Raw genomic sequence first — 13,605 nt, 5'->3', positions numbered from 1 at the left:
AACTTTGACTCCAACTCCAGTCTGATCACACAAAGACTTGGAACCTGGCAACAAATAAAGTCTTGCATTTGCCCTTGAATTGTTGAATAGTTCACCATGCACAAAAGTGGAAAATTGTTGCTGAAATATTCATCTTTTAGATTTAGATCTATTAAAATTATGAGATTCTAAGAGAATTATGATTGATGGTTTACAATTCTGAGATTCTCAAGGTTAGTCAGCACTACAACCCAAATTAGCTTGACTGACTTTCTCTGTAGCTGAACCAATAATAAGAGGCTACTTTTATTCAGGACACAACTCATCTCCATGGAAACAGAACTCTGACGTTTGTGTAGTGGAGCAAACTGTGAAGTGTGGGTACAGTTTTAGGGAGCCAAGATCCTGCTTTAGAAGCAATGCCAATTGCTGGACAGATCCTGGGCCTTTAAAAGTCTCCTTTCACGTATGTATTAAACTCAGAATAATAGAGAAATGCCGATCATCTCCCAAATAATTACATGTCATGGATTTATGCTAATGAAAATAATTACTGTATTGGTTCTAAAAATAGCCAGCTTGAATGCTTAAGAAATTTCATGTGTCAGCTTGAAATAGAAACCAGGATAATGTATTTCTCTCAGCTCCACAATTTTTCTTTTAACACATTTTTTCATCACTTGGGTTACTGTTGTTACATATTACTTTCTGGCTTTTCCACCTCAATGCATCAATTAATTTAAAACAAATGCTGCTAATATTAATTTTCTTCTGAAGCCATAACTGTGTGATATAAAACTAATCTATTTTGTTTGAGCATTCAATTTGTGAGCTGTTTACTTGTTCAGCAATTTCATCTCTTTAGCGTTGCTGTACAGAAGAACATGGAGAAGTCAAAGTTTTCAAAGTGCTCTGTAATGATGCTTAATCCTGACCAGAAAATGTGTCAAATATGTTTTTGAGCAAAAATTCAGATTGCAACCTTTTGCTTATCTGCCTGCCTATCGGCAAGCGTGGACATAAGTTCAAAGGCTGACACTCCAGTCAAGCAATGACATGACATTGATCTGAAATGTATGGGATTGCAGTAACTACAATCCAACATAGCCAAAGGGCAAGTTCTGTGTGCATTAGAGCAACATTATTTCAGTGGTAAGACATTGAGAAGAGTTCTGGTCTCTTTATATGTATATTTACTTATCTGAGATATTTACGTGGTTATATCCATTAGACACAGAGGAAATTCCTTTATTGGCACTGTCGCTCTACTCATTCTAGACTTTCTGTTGCATGCTCTTAGTTAAGAGGTGATTTAAAAAATCTATCTTGAGTTTCCTAACTTGAACAACTTGGAACTGGAATTGATTTATTATTGTTACATGTAGCCAGTTACAGTGAAAATCTTGTCCTGCACACTGTTTGTACAGATCAGATCAGATCATGACACAGTGCACTGAAGCAGAACAAGGTAAAACAATAATAATGGCAAATACAGAGTAACAGCTACAGAGAAAGTGTGGTCCAGGTAAAGAATAAGGTGCAAGACTATAACTAGGTAAATTGAGAGGTCAAGAATTCAACTTATTGTCTGAGGGAACTATATGGTAGTCTTATAACAGAGGGCTAGAAGTTCTACTTGAACCTGGTGATATGTGTTTTCAGACTCTTCTGTCTTCTGTCCAATGGAGAGAAGAGAAGAGAGAGTGTCCACGGTGGGTGGGGTCTTTGATACAGTGAACAGTATAGCTGGAGTACAAAGAACAGAGGCTGGTTTGCTTTGATATGTTGAGCTGTGTCCACAACTCTCTGCAGTTTCATGCAATCAGTGCAGAGCAGTTGCTGTACTAAGCCGTTATGCATCCAGATAGGATACCTTCCATGGTGCATCAATAAAAACTGGTAAGGGTCAGTCAGGACATGTCACATTTCTTTAGGAAGTAAAAGCATTGGTGAGTTTTCTTGGCCTTGACACCCATGTGGTTGGACCAGGACAGTCTATTGGAGATGTTCACTCCTAGAATCTTGAAGCTCTCAACCCCCCTGAGTTCAACACTATTGATGTAAACAGGAACATGTGCCCCGACCTTACTGAAGTCAGTGACCAGCTCTTTTGTCTTGTTGACCTTGAGGGAAAGTTTGTTGTCATGAGCTCTATATATCCTTCCTGTACTCTGACTCATCATTGTTTGAAATACAGCCCACTACAGTGGTATTATCTGCAAACCTGAGGATGGATTTAGAGCAGAACCTGTTTTTGCAGTTATGTGTACAGGGAGTAGAGTCGGGGCTTAAAGATGCAACTTTGTGAAGCACAGGTGTTTAGAATAATTGTGGTGGGGTGTTGCTTAATAGTAAAAGTTTTTTTTATTCAGAAACAGAAAGTCTGCTTTGAATAATCTCTCACTACTGCTCATTATGCCGATGGCAGCAATGCAGGTCTTCCATCTCGGTTGGTGTTCAGGGCTTCCTTCATCGTGTCAGTAGCTCGGTTTTCATGCAAGCCCCAGGTGGAGACTCAGGAATACCACCACACTCAGAGGTAGAAAGATTCTTCATTGCTGTTTCCTTACAGTTTTGTTCTACCAGTCAGGCTGGTTAGCCTTGAGCTGAACCCCTGAGCCTGGAGGGCCAGTGGACCACTCTTAGTCTGGCCCTTTGACTTGTTTGGCACGGGTGACCCTACCAAAATCCACAGCACAAGGCCCTGACTCCAGCCAACACAGCTCTCTGGGTCATTGAGGCACGCAAGCCTCCAAACCATGACAAGGTTGTGATCCTCTTGGGGGGGCATGACCTTTTAGATCTCAGATATTCTAGAGCTTTATTATGTTTACATGAGGAATTTTGCAGAATATTTCTTCAAGCAATTAAACTGGTTGAATTATCAATGATAGAGTACAAGTAGTACTGGGAATTTCTAAACTCAATGAGCTGAATGGCTTTTACCAGTTCAAACACCATAAATCACAATTTTGCTATTCATCAATACAATACACTTGGTAATGTGACACATTGCTACTTAAATTATTGAAAAGGTTTATTCTTTTATTGTATTAATTTACTGAAGATAATTTTGTTTACAATGAATGATGTGACCTTAATGTCTCTGCATGACTGTTGTGCTTCTGCAGAACAACTAATTTCGTGACATGTTCCAGTGATAATAAAACTTACTCTGATTCGAATAATGACCATTTGATCAAAACTTTGGTGCCAATGCAATGAGATTTTAACACTGGACTATCTTGTTAAATTGTGTTATCTTCTCACATGTTAATTTATTTTAATTCATGGCTTTCAGTAATTCAATTTGTGCTTATAAATTGTTTTTCAGAAAATGAAATTATTTCAAAAAGGTGAAATAGTCAAGGAGAGAATCCTTAAGGAAATAAGAGAAAGATTATAAAGGTGTACTGTGTAGAGTCAGAAAGCCAAAGTGGCTGTGGAGGCCAAGTCACTGGGTGTATTTAGGGCAGAGGTTGATAGATTCTTGATTAGTCAGGGCATGAAAGGATACGGGGAGAAGGCAGGAGATTGGGGCTGAGAGGGAAAATAGATCAGCCATGATGAAATGGCAGAGAAGGCTTGATGGGCCAAATGGCCCAACTCTGCTTCGATAACTTATGGTCTGATATTCACAAAAGTTAACAAGCATTATTAATGGCACATGATGCACTCTGGAATGACCCTATGCATAGAAAATGAAGGCACGTGTCGGCGTGTGAATTTGTAAGTCAAGTGCATACGTAACTCCTGGATATCATTACATGTGTATTTATTGTTAATCTCCAATAAAATATTGTCCAAAAACTTGTAGGCTCACTTGTAAAAAAAATTCCAGTTTGAACTGCTAGTACTGTAAGGTTAGTTTTCAGTCTAGCTACATATACGTTAAAGTTAAGGACCTCTTGGGAAGCAATAGAATCAGGGAATCACTCACCTTTTCTGCCTGTGTTGGCTCTTTCAAAGAGCAGCTAGACTTGGTTCATACCCATGGAGAAATACAATCATTCTCCGATTCCCAAACCATACTCCTCTCTACCATATTTTCTCCTTCAGCTTCTACCATATTCCAGGCTGAATATTCCAGATCCCCTCAGAAGTAGGCAAAATAATGTTTCCACATCTCCCCTCAAGACCTCTCAAAATTATTTCTAATACTGGACCTCTCTCTCCTTTTGTCAGGGTATTAGGTTCAGAGAATGATTTCAGGAATGAAAGAGTATGAGGATAGAGAACATTCCAGGTATGAGGAATGTTTGATGGCTCTGGGCCTGTACTCACTGGAGTTTACAAGAGTGAGAGAGGATCTTATTGAAACCTATTGAATATTGAAAGGCCTAGATAGAGTGAATATGATGTTTTCTATAGTGGTGGAGTTAGGGACCTGTGGACACAGTCTCTGAATAGAACAGTGGTTCCCAATCTGGACTCCACAGACTCCTGGGTTAATGGTAAGGCTTATTGGCATAAAAAAAGGCTGGGAGCTCCTTGAATAGAAGGATGTCCATCTAGAACAGAGATGAGGAGAAATTTCTTTAGCCAGCTGTTAGTGAATCTGTGGAAATCATCACCACAGATGGTGTGAAGGTCAAGTCAATGGTTATATTTAAAGTGGAAGTTGATAGGTTCTTGATTAGTAACTGTGTCAAAGTTTACAGGGAGAAGGCAGGAGAATGGGGTTGAGAATGTTAATAAATCTGCCATGATGGAATAGCAGGGCAGACTTGATGGGCTAAATGGATTAACTCTGCTCCAAGTATTATGGTCTTTTGGTCTATGTATCCAATCAACATAATGTGTCACTAGAAGGGGTAAAAATGACCTGCATGACAAGCTGCTTTTCATGACTTCCCCTGGGACATTCATAGGTGTCAAAGGTTATTGATCTTCCCTGAGACAGTTAAAACTAGTAAAATAGATGTAAGTTATTAATATATATTAATTAAAATAATAAGATTATAAAAAGCATTTAACTGACATTAATTTATTACGACATTAACATTATGCTAAATGTATCAGAGTCAGGTTTATTATTTTCAAAGGGAAGAACGACACTACTGTGGCTGACAAGTGAAGTCAGAGCCAAAGTAAAATCAAAAGAGAGGGTATACAAGGAAGCCAGAGTGAGTGGGAAGATAGAGGATTGGGGAGCTTTTAAAAGCTTATGGAAGGAAACTAAGAAAGTCATTAGGAAGGAAAAGATGAATTATGAAAGGAAGCTGGTGACTAATATCAAAGAAGATACTAAAAGCTTTTTTAAGTATATAAGGGGTAAAAGAGAGTGGAGGGTAGATATACTTTATTGTCACCAAACAATTGATACTAGGCATACAATCATCACAGCGATATTTGATTCTGCACTTTGCGCTCCCTGAAGTACAAATCAAAGTAAATATAATAAAAATTTAAATTATAAATCATAATTAGAAAATAGAAAAGGGAAAGTAAGGTAGTGCAGGTCAGGTCCGGATATTTGGAAGGTAAGGCCCAGATCCGGGTCAGGATCCGTTCAGTAGTCTTATCACAGTTGGATATAGGACCAATACAAAATGACACTGGAGATGTTGTAATGAGAGATGCAGAGATGGCACAGGAACTGAATGCTTATTATGCATCAATCTTCATAGTGGAAGTTATCTGCAGTATACCGGACATTCAAGAGTGTCAGGGAAGTGATGTATGTGCAGTGAAAATTATGACTGCGGTAGCAGAAAGTAAACTATAGACCTGTTAGCTTGACATCAGTGGTTGGGAAGTTGTTAGAATCGATTGTTAGGGGTGAGATTACAGAGTAGCTGGAGGCACATGACAAGACAGGCCAAAGCCAGCATGGTTTCCTGAAAGGAAAATCCTGCCTGACTAACCTACTGCAATTCTTTGAGAAAATTACAAGCAGGGTAGACAAAGGAGATGCAGTAGATGTGGTGTACTTGGATTTTCAGAAGGTCTTTGACAAGGTGCCGCACATGAGGCTGCTTAGCAAGATAAGAGCCCATGGAATTACAGGGGAGTTTCTAGCATGGGTGGAGCATTGGCTGATCGGCAGAAAACAGAGAGTGGGAATAAAGGGATCCATTTCTGGCTGAATGCTGGTTACCAGTGGAGCTCCACAGGGGTCAGTGTTGGGACCACTGCTTTTTACAAAGTATGTTAATGATTTGTGGCTAAATTTGCCGATGATACAAAGATAGGTGAAGGAACAGATAGTGTTGAGGAAACAGAGAGCTTGCAGAGAGACTTAGATAGTTTAGGGGAATGGACAAAGAAGTGGCAAATAAAATACATTGTTGGAAAGTGTATGGTCACGGACTTTGGTGGAAGAAATAAACGGGCAGGCTATTATTTAGATGAGAATTCAAAATGCAGAGATGCAAAGGGACGGGAGAGTCCTTGTGCAAGATATCCTAAAGGTTAACCTCCAGGTTGAGTCGGTGGTGAAGAAGGCGAATGCAATGTTGGCATTCATTTCTAGAGGTACAGAATATTAGAGCAGGGATGTGATGTTGAGGTTCTACAAGGCACTTGTGAGACCACACTTGGAGTATTGTGTGCAGTTTTGGGCTCCTTATTTTAGAAAGGATATACTGACATTGGAGAGAGTTCAGAAAAGATTCACAAGAATGATTCCAGGAATGAAAGGGTTATCGTATGAGGAATGTCTGGCAGCTTTTGGGCTGTATTCCCTGGAGTTCAGGAGAATGAGTAGGGATCTCATAGAAACATTCCAAATGTTAAAAGGCCTTAACAGATTAAATATGGCAAAGTTATTTCCCATGGTAGGAGATTCTAGGACAAGGGGGCATGACTTCAGAATTGAAGGACGTCCTTTTTGAACTGAGATGCAGAGAAATTACTTTAGTCAGAGGGTGGTAAATCTGTGGAATTTGTTGCCATGAGCGGGCAGGCCATGAGTTGTGGAGGCCAAGTCACTGGGTTGTATTTAAGGCAGAGTTAGATAGGTTCTTGATTAGCCAGGGCATCAAGGGTTATGGAGTGAAAGCAGAGCAGTGGGGATGACTGGAAGAATTGGATCAGCCCATGATTGAATGGCAGAGCAGATTTGATGGGCCAAATGGCCTACTTCTGCTCCTATATCTTATGGTCTTTTTATCACTGTCTCATGGCAAGAAATTTGTAGTTTTGCAGCAGCAGTACAGTGCAAAGACAAACTTACAAAGTAACCACAAGGTGCCAAAAGAAAGAAATGGTTTCCTGAAATGTTTAGAAATCTGATGCTGGAGGGGAAGAAGGGGTTTCTGAATTGTTGAGTGTGCTTCTCCTGGCTCCAGCACTTCCTTCCTATGGTAGTAATGAGAAGAGAGTATATCCCAGGTGCTGGATGTCAAAGATGGATGCCGCCTTCTTGAGCCGCCATATCTAGAAGATACCCTCCATGGTGGGGAGCCTTATGCCTGTAATGGAGCCTGCTGTCTACAGCCCTCCGTAGCCACCTGTAATCCTTTGCATTGGAGTCTACGCACCAGTCTTTGATGCAACCAGTCAGAAAGCTCTCCACTGTACATCTATAGAAATTTGTGAGAGACTTTTGTCATGTAAAGAAGTTGGGCCATTGATGTGTCTTGTTTGCGTTGATGTATGGGGCCCAGGGTAACTCATCGGAGAAATTGATATCCAGGAGCTCAAAGTTACCCGCCCTCACCACAGCTGATCCCCTCAGACAGAACTGAATTCCGCTTCCTGAAGTCCACAATCAACTCCCTGGTCATAACATTGAGTGTGAGGTGTGGTTGTGTTTCCAATTAACCATTCAAGCTATCTCATTCCTTTTTTTGCATCCTAGCAGTCATCATTCAAGAAACCAAAATAAACAACTTATCTTCATTATCTTGTGAGTCCAGGCTGGTGATCTGAAACATGAATAGGACCAAGCTGGATGCATCAGTCACAGCTGGTGTAAGGTTGAGGGGCCAGATGTGCTGCATATTAGCCTTTAGCTGAGCATGACTGAGATCCACCCTTTCTAATTTTTTAATATTTTTTATTCTGTTTATATCTGTGCACTTATAATGCTACTGTGACACTGTAATTTCCTTTGGGATCAGTAAAGCATCTGTTTATCTACCTGTCTATCCATCTTAACTCAGTCTTTAGACCACAGTTTATTTTGATTAAGTTTATTAAGGCTGGACATTGACCTGTTCCTGTAGCACAGCTGAGGGAGCTGCTTCCTCATATCTCAGTAGACTTGGATTCAATTCTTACCTCTGGTGCTGTCTGTGTGGAGTTTGCACGTTCTCTCTGTGACCACCTGGCTTTCCACCAGGTCATCTAGTTACCTCCCACATTCCAAAAGTGTGGCATAACAGGTTAGGGGCCACTGCAAATTGCCCCTAGTGTGTAGGTGAGTGGGGGAAATCGAGGAAAATGTAGGAAAAAGGTGGGATCAGAAGGAGGTTAATGTAAATGGGAAGTTGGCATGACCAGGTTGGCTGAAAGACCAGATTTTGGATCATATGACTTTATGTCTGTCTATTGCCTCTCCTCTGTTGTGTGTTTAATGATATCAACCAGGTTGAATATCTAGACATGAATCTAGTGATCATGAGTTCAAAGGGGGTGGTGGAGAACGAGGATAGAAAGTAAACAAAGACAGAGAGAGAACCAAGGTGGACCAATCGAAGTGGGAAAGAAACACTGGGGATATGGGTGACCTGAATATAGAAATTTGAAATTTCTTCTCATTCTTCTTATTAGCTTTTGTCCTCACCATAGCAGTAGCAAAGGCTGAGGACAGACGGGTTGGTGGGAACGGGGAGAGAATTTGAAATGACATGCACCAAACCAGCAATTGGGGTTCATTCCTACCGCTGTCTGCAAGGAGTTTGTACATGCTCCCCGTAACTGTGTAGGTTTCCCCCGGGTGCTCGGGTTTCCTCCCACATTCCAAAGATGTACAGTTAGGACTGGTTCTCTGTGCACGTGCTAGGTTGGCGCCAGAAGCATGGCGACATTCACACACTGCCCCCAGCACATCCGCGGACTGTGCTGGATGTTGACATTTCCCTGTATTGTGTGTTTCAAAGTTTTGTTGTACATGTGACAAATAAAGCTAATCTTTAATTATTGTGCTGGAACTGAAGTTTCAAAATACTTCAGGTTAACTAACGCTGCTAGTTAGAAATAAGTTCCATCTGCCGCTGACGGAGAAAACTACTGGCTGAAGGCAGTGTGGATGTCAGCACCTTTCCGACTTCTGTGCTGTGTACTCCAGCAGGGCTGCCTGGACCCTCTGTTGGGAGGTATTGTAATGACGTGAGTGAATATCTATTCTACTTGTCAACTGCAAACCATTGCAGAAGCCTGCACGTATTGAAAAATTAAGGATGGCAGAAATATCATTATTATTTAAGCAAATTATGTATTTATAGAATTTGTTTACTGCATTTCCAGTTTATCTAATTATCACTTTACGTAAATAACAAAGAACTGAACTTTGATGCCAGATATTCAACTGGAATGAAACCTGCTTTGAGTGAACTTTATAAATTTATACTGAACCTGAGTAATGCAAATACTTTTTTAAACAGTCTGCCTCGTTCATTCATGCACAGATTGTCTGTTCTTGAGCTGAAATTCACAAGGCAAAGGTGCATTTTTCAAACTTTTCCAAGCAAACTTAAAAGTGAATTAAAGTATATTGATTCAGATGGGATGGCTCTTGATGTGCAGAGCAATATAACTTGAGGGCTTTAATACTGACATTTAGCAAACTTATTGCAAGAGGAAAATGCAATCAATAAAATATTACATCAGCCAGAAAATGCCAGCAAGGTCTCCTGGAAAGGAAATAATATTGAAATGGCAAGAGCCTGCAATATTAAAGCATGTGATAAGACATTAGAGAAGGATTTCTTATTTGTTTTTGGATGGTGGAGAGAATTCCAGACAGCTTTTGTGCAACCTTCAAGTTCAAATTCAAGTTCAGGTTTACGATCATCTGACTGGAGGGATCTGCTTGAAGTCTCACTCAAATATCGGCATGCCTCGCCATGCTCCTGCAACCTCACGCACCACTTCTGATGTCTGCTTCCCCGTGGAGCCTGCTCCACGTGTTAGGCCATAACTGCACAGTCCATTTGTTATGCAGCTCGTTGGCAAAGTAGACTCGCAGATTCTCGAACATAGAAAAGACGAACAGGACGAGAAATATCACCATTGATGGGAGCCGCTGTGACTATGCACGTTGCCATCCTGTGACGTAAGCTGACCATTTGAAACTGAAAATTCTTTTTTTAGTAAGTGTTATAATTTGCAAAGCAGAGAGCGGTCTCTTTCATTTATCCTTGATCAGAAATTCAAATTCAAGTTTATAGTCATCCGACTGTGCAACCAAATGAAACAACACTCCTCTGGTCCATGGTGCACCCACAGAAGATATATCATTTATAGCACATAAACCAAAATATTACCATAAATAAGTTAATAAAATATAATTCAAAATATATGTAACAGGCCGCACAGGTAACAGTAAACAGTAAACATTTCAATGTTTTAGTGATGAGACAAGTGGTGGTAGGATATTCTTTTAGTCTCACAGCCTGAGGGAAGAAGCTGTTAACAAGTCTGACAGTCCTAGTCCTGATGCTTCTGTACCTCCCTCCTGATAGACGTGGGCCAAAGAAATTGCGGGATGGGTGGAAGGGATTCTCAACAATGCTCCGGGCCCTTTGTCTAGAATGCTCCTGTACAAACTATCACAAATAGGAGGGAGGGAAGCCCTGGTAATCCTCTTGGCGGTTTTTACGAAGCTTTCTAAGTTCTTGTGGTCCAAAGCCTTGCAGCTTCTGAGCCGCACAATGTTGTACCCAGACAGGACTTTCTTGACGGTGCTGCTGCAGAAAGTTGTTAGAATGGGGGCAGGTCATCTTGTACACCCTAATCTCCTCAGAAGGTGTAGATGCTGCTGTACCTTCTTGACTAGTAAGGAGCTGTTGTGGGTTCAGGTTAGATCACTTGTTAAGTGCACACTAAGGAACTTTGTGGTCCTCGCTCTCTCCAGGTAGAGCCATTAATGTGAAATGGAGAGAGGTCAGCCTGCTTTTCCTGAAGTTCATAATCATCTCTTTTGTCTTGTCCACGTTGAGACTCAGGGTGTTGTTCTCACGCCATTTAACAAGCCTCTCTGCCTCCTCTCTTTATGCTGACTGATCATTGTTGCTGGTGAGGCCAACCATTATTGGATCAACAGTGGACAGCAGATACCATCTCATTGACTCTTCACTCAACCCTGGAACATCTGGACAACAAAGATGCATACATCAGGATGCTCTTTACAGACAGCATTCAATACCATATTCCCCTCAAAACTAATCAATAAGCCTCAATACCTCCTAGTGCAATTGGATCCTTGATTTCCTCACTTGCAGACCCCTGTCAATTTGTATTGGCAGCATCATCTCCTCCACAATGTCCATCAGCAGCACAGGTCCACCACATACAGGAGGGAGACTGAAAACATAGTTGAGTGGTGCTATAGCAACAACTTCTTACCCAATGTCAGTAAGACTAAGGAGAGCTGATTATTGACTTCAGGAGGATGAAACCAGAGGTCCATGAGCCAGTCCTCATCAGGGGATCAGAGGTGGAGATGACCAGCAATTTTAAATTCCTTGGTGTTACTCTTTTGGAAGATCTGTCCAAGGCCCAGCACATGTGTAATTATGTAAAAAGCATGGCAGCACCTCTACTTCCTTAGGAGGTTGCCAAGATTTAGCATGACGTCTAAAACTTTGGAAAAACCTGCATAGATATGCAGTGGGGAGTATATTGACTGGCTGCATCACAGCCTGGTATGGAAACACCAATGGAGATCCCTCAGAAAGTAGTGGATACAGCTCAGTTCATCACGGGAAAAGCCCTCCCTACCATTAAGCACATTTACACAAAGCACTATCATTGGAAAGCAACATCCATCATCAGGGACCCCCACCACCCAGACCATGCTCGCTTCTCGCTGCTGCCATCAAGAAGAAGGTACAGGAGCCTCAAGACTCACACCACCAGGTTCAGGAACTGTTATTACCCCTCAACCATCAGGATCTTGAACTAAAGAGGATAGCTTTATTCAACTTCACTTTATTCAGCTTCATCATTGAAATGTTCCCATGACCTATGGACTCACTTTCAAGGACTCTTCATCTTATGTTCTCAATATTTATTTCTTATATCTTTATTATAAGTTAGTTTTTGTATTTTCACTGGTTGTCTGTTGTACACTGGTTGAACGCTCAAATTGGTGCAGCCTTTCATTGATTCTGTTATGGTTATTATTCTACGATTAACTGAGTGTGCCCACAAGACAATGAATCTCAGGGTTATAAACGGTGACATATACGCACTTCGATAATAAATTTGCTTTGAACATTGAACTTGATTATGTGGTTTGAGCTGGATCTAGGAATGCAGTCATGAGCATGATGGAGCCTGAGATGTTGCTGCCAACTTCGATTGACAAGATCTTTCCCTCATGAAGTTTAAGGTCCAGTTACAGAGAGGGGTGTTGATTTCCAACAAGGACAGCTCACTCACCAGCCATCTGAGGGATGATCATGTTAAGTGCTGAGCTGAAGTCAATGAACAACATCCCGGTGTATGAGGAAAATTTTCTAGGTGGGACAGAATGGAGTGGAGGGCAAGTAATCCATCTTATTTTCTTGCATTCGGATATTGGCAAGTAGAATCACTGGGACTATTGGACTTTAAGTCTCACTGGAATACTGGTGCACATACTGCACTTCTGCATTTTCACACACCATTCTAACAGCTACTTCCCTGAGCAGGCTGTGGTGTGGAGTGAGGGCCCACTCCATGCATTAGTCCGTAATGCCTTTGTTATCCCTTTTGCCCGTGAATAGACTTGTAGATTTTAGTGTTCTTTATGATCAGCAAAGTTTTTCGATCAAAGAAACAGACAGACAGGACAAGAAATTTCCTCGTTGATAGGAGTCAGAGAGGCTGTTGCGATCGTGCCTGCTGCCATCTTATATTGACACTGTGGTGAACTACATATACCTATCTGGACTGCTCCTGTTGCTCCTCCCACAGACCCCTGCTGACTGCTCCTGTGGCTCCTCCCACAGACCCCCCGCTGACTGCTCCTGTGGCTCCTCCCACAGACCCCTGCTGACTGCTCCTGTGGCTCCTCCCACAGACCCCCCGCTGACTGCTCCTGTGGCTCCTCCCACAGACCCCCGCTGACTGCTCCTGTGGCTCCTCCCACAGACCCCTGTATAAAGGCGACTGAGGCCTGTTGCCCAGCCTCATTCCCCAGGATGTAGTGTTGTTCATTCTTCCAGTCAATAAAAGCCGATACCTCGCTTCCTACGTCTCAGCATGAGTTATTGATGGTGCATCAGACACAAAAGCAGCAATATATCCACAATAATCTGATACATTTTCACTGTTTTGGTAAAACTCAATTACTGGGCCTACGTTAACGTGCAGATTACATCAAGGAATTAGTTACCTCATTGAGGTGTGTGTCCAGACTGATTTAAAACCTTTAACTGCGATTGAAAATGTTTTGTTGATTCCAGGAGTGGAATAGTGAAATTGAAGTTTATTTGGCTTATAATACTACTTACATATATTTATTAATCAGGA

General features: G+C 41.4%; 1 long non-coding RNA gene across 1 annotated transcript in view; it reads left to right on the top strand.

Moving 5' to 3' along the window:
- The first annotated feature begins 340 nt into the window (after positions 1 to 340).
- The window catches only part of LOC140734932 (uncharacterized), a 123,896-nt gene continuing 110,631 nt past the window's right edge, over positions 341 to 13,605 (top strand). The window contains exon 1 of the long non-coding RNA XR_012100641.1: positions 341 to 445. This is a non-coding gene — a long non-coding RNA (uncharacterized lncRNA). The remainder of the gene's footprint in view (positions 446 to 13,605) is intronic.

The sequence above is a fragment of the Hemitrygon akajei genome, chromosome 10 (assembly GCF_048418815.1).
Source record: "Hemitrygon akajei chromosome 10, sHemAka1.3, whole genome shotgun sequence".
In the NCBI taxonomy this organism is placed as follows: domain Eukaryota; kingdom Metazoa; phylum Chordata; class Chondrichthyes; order Myliobatiformes; family Dasyatidae; genus Hemitrygon; species Hemitrygon akajei.
The sequence above is the reverse complement of the archived record's forward strand: the minus strand, read 5'-3'. Positions and strand labels throughout refer to the sequence as shown.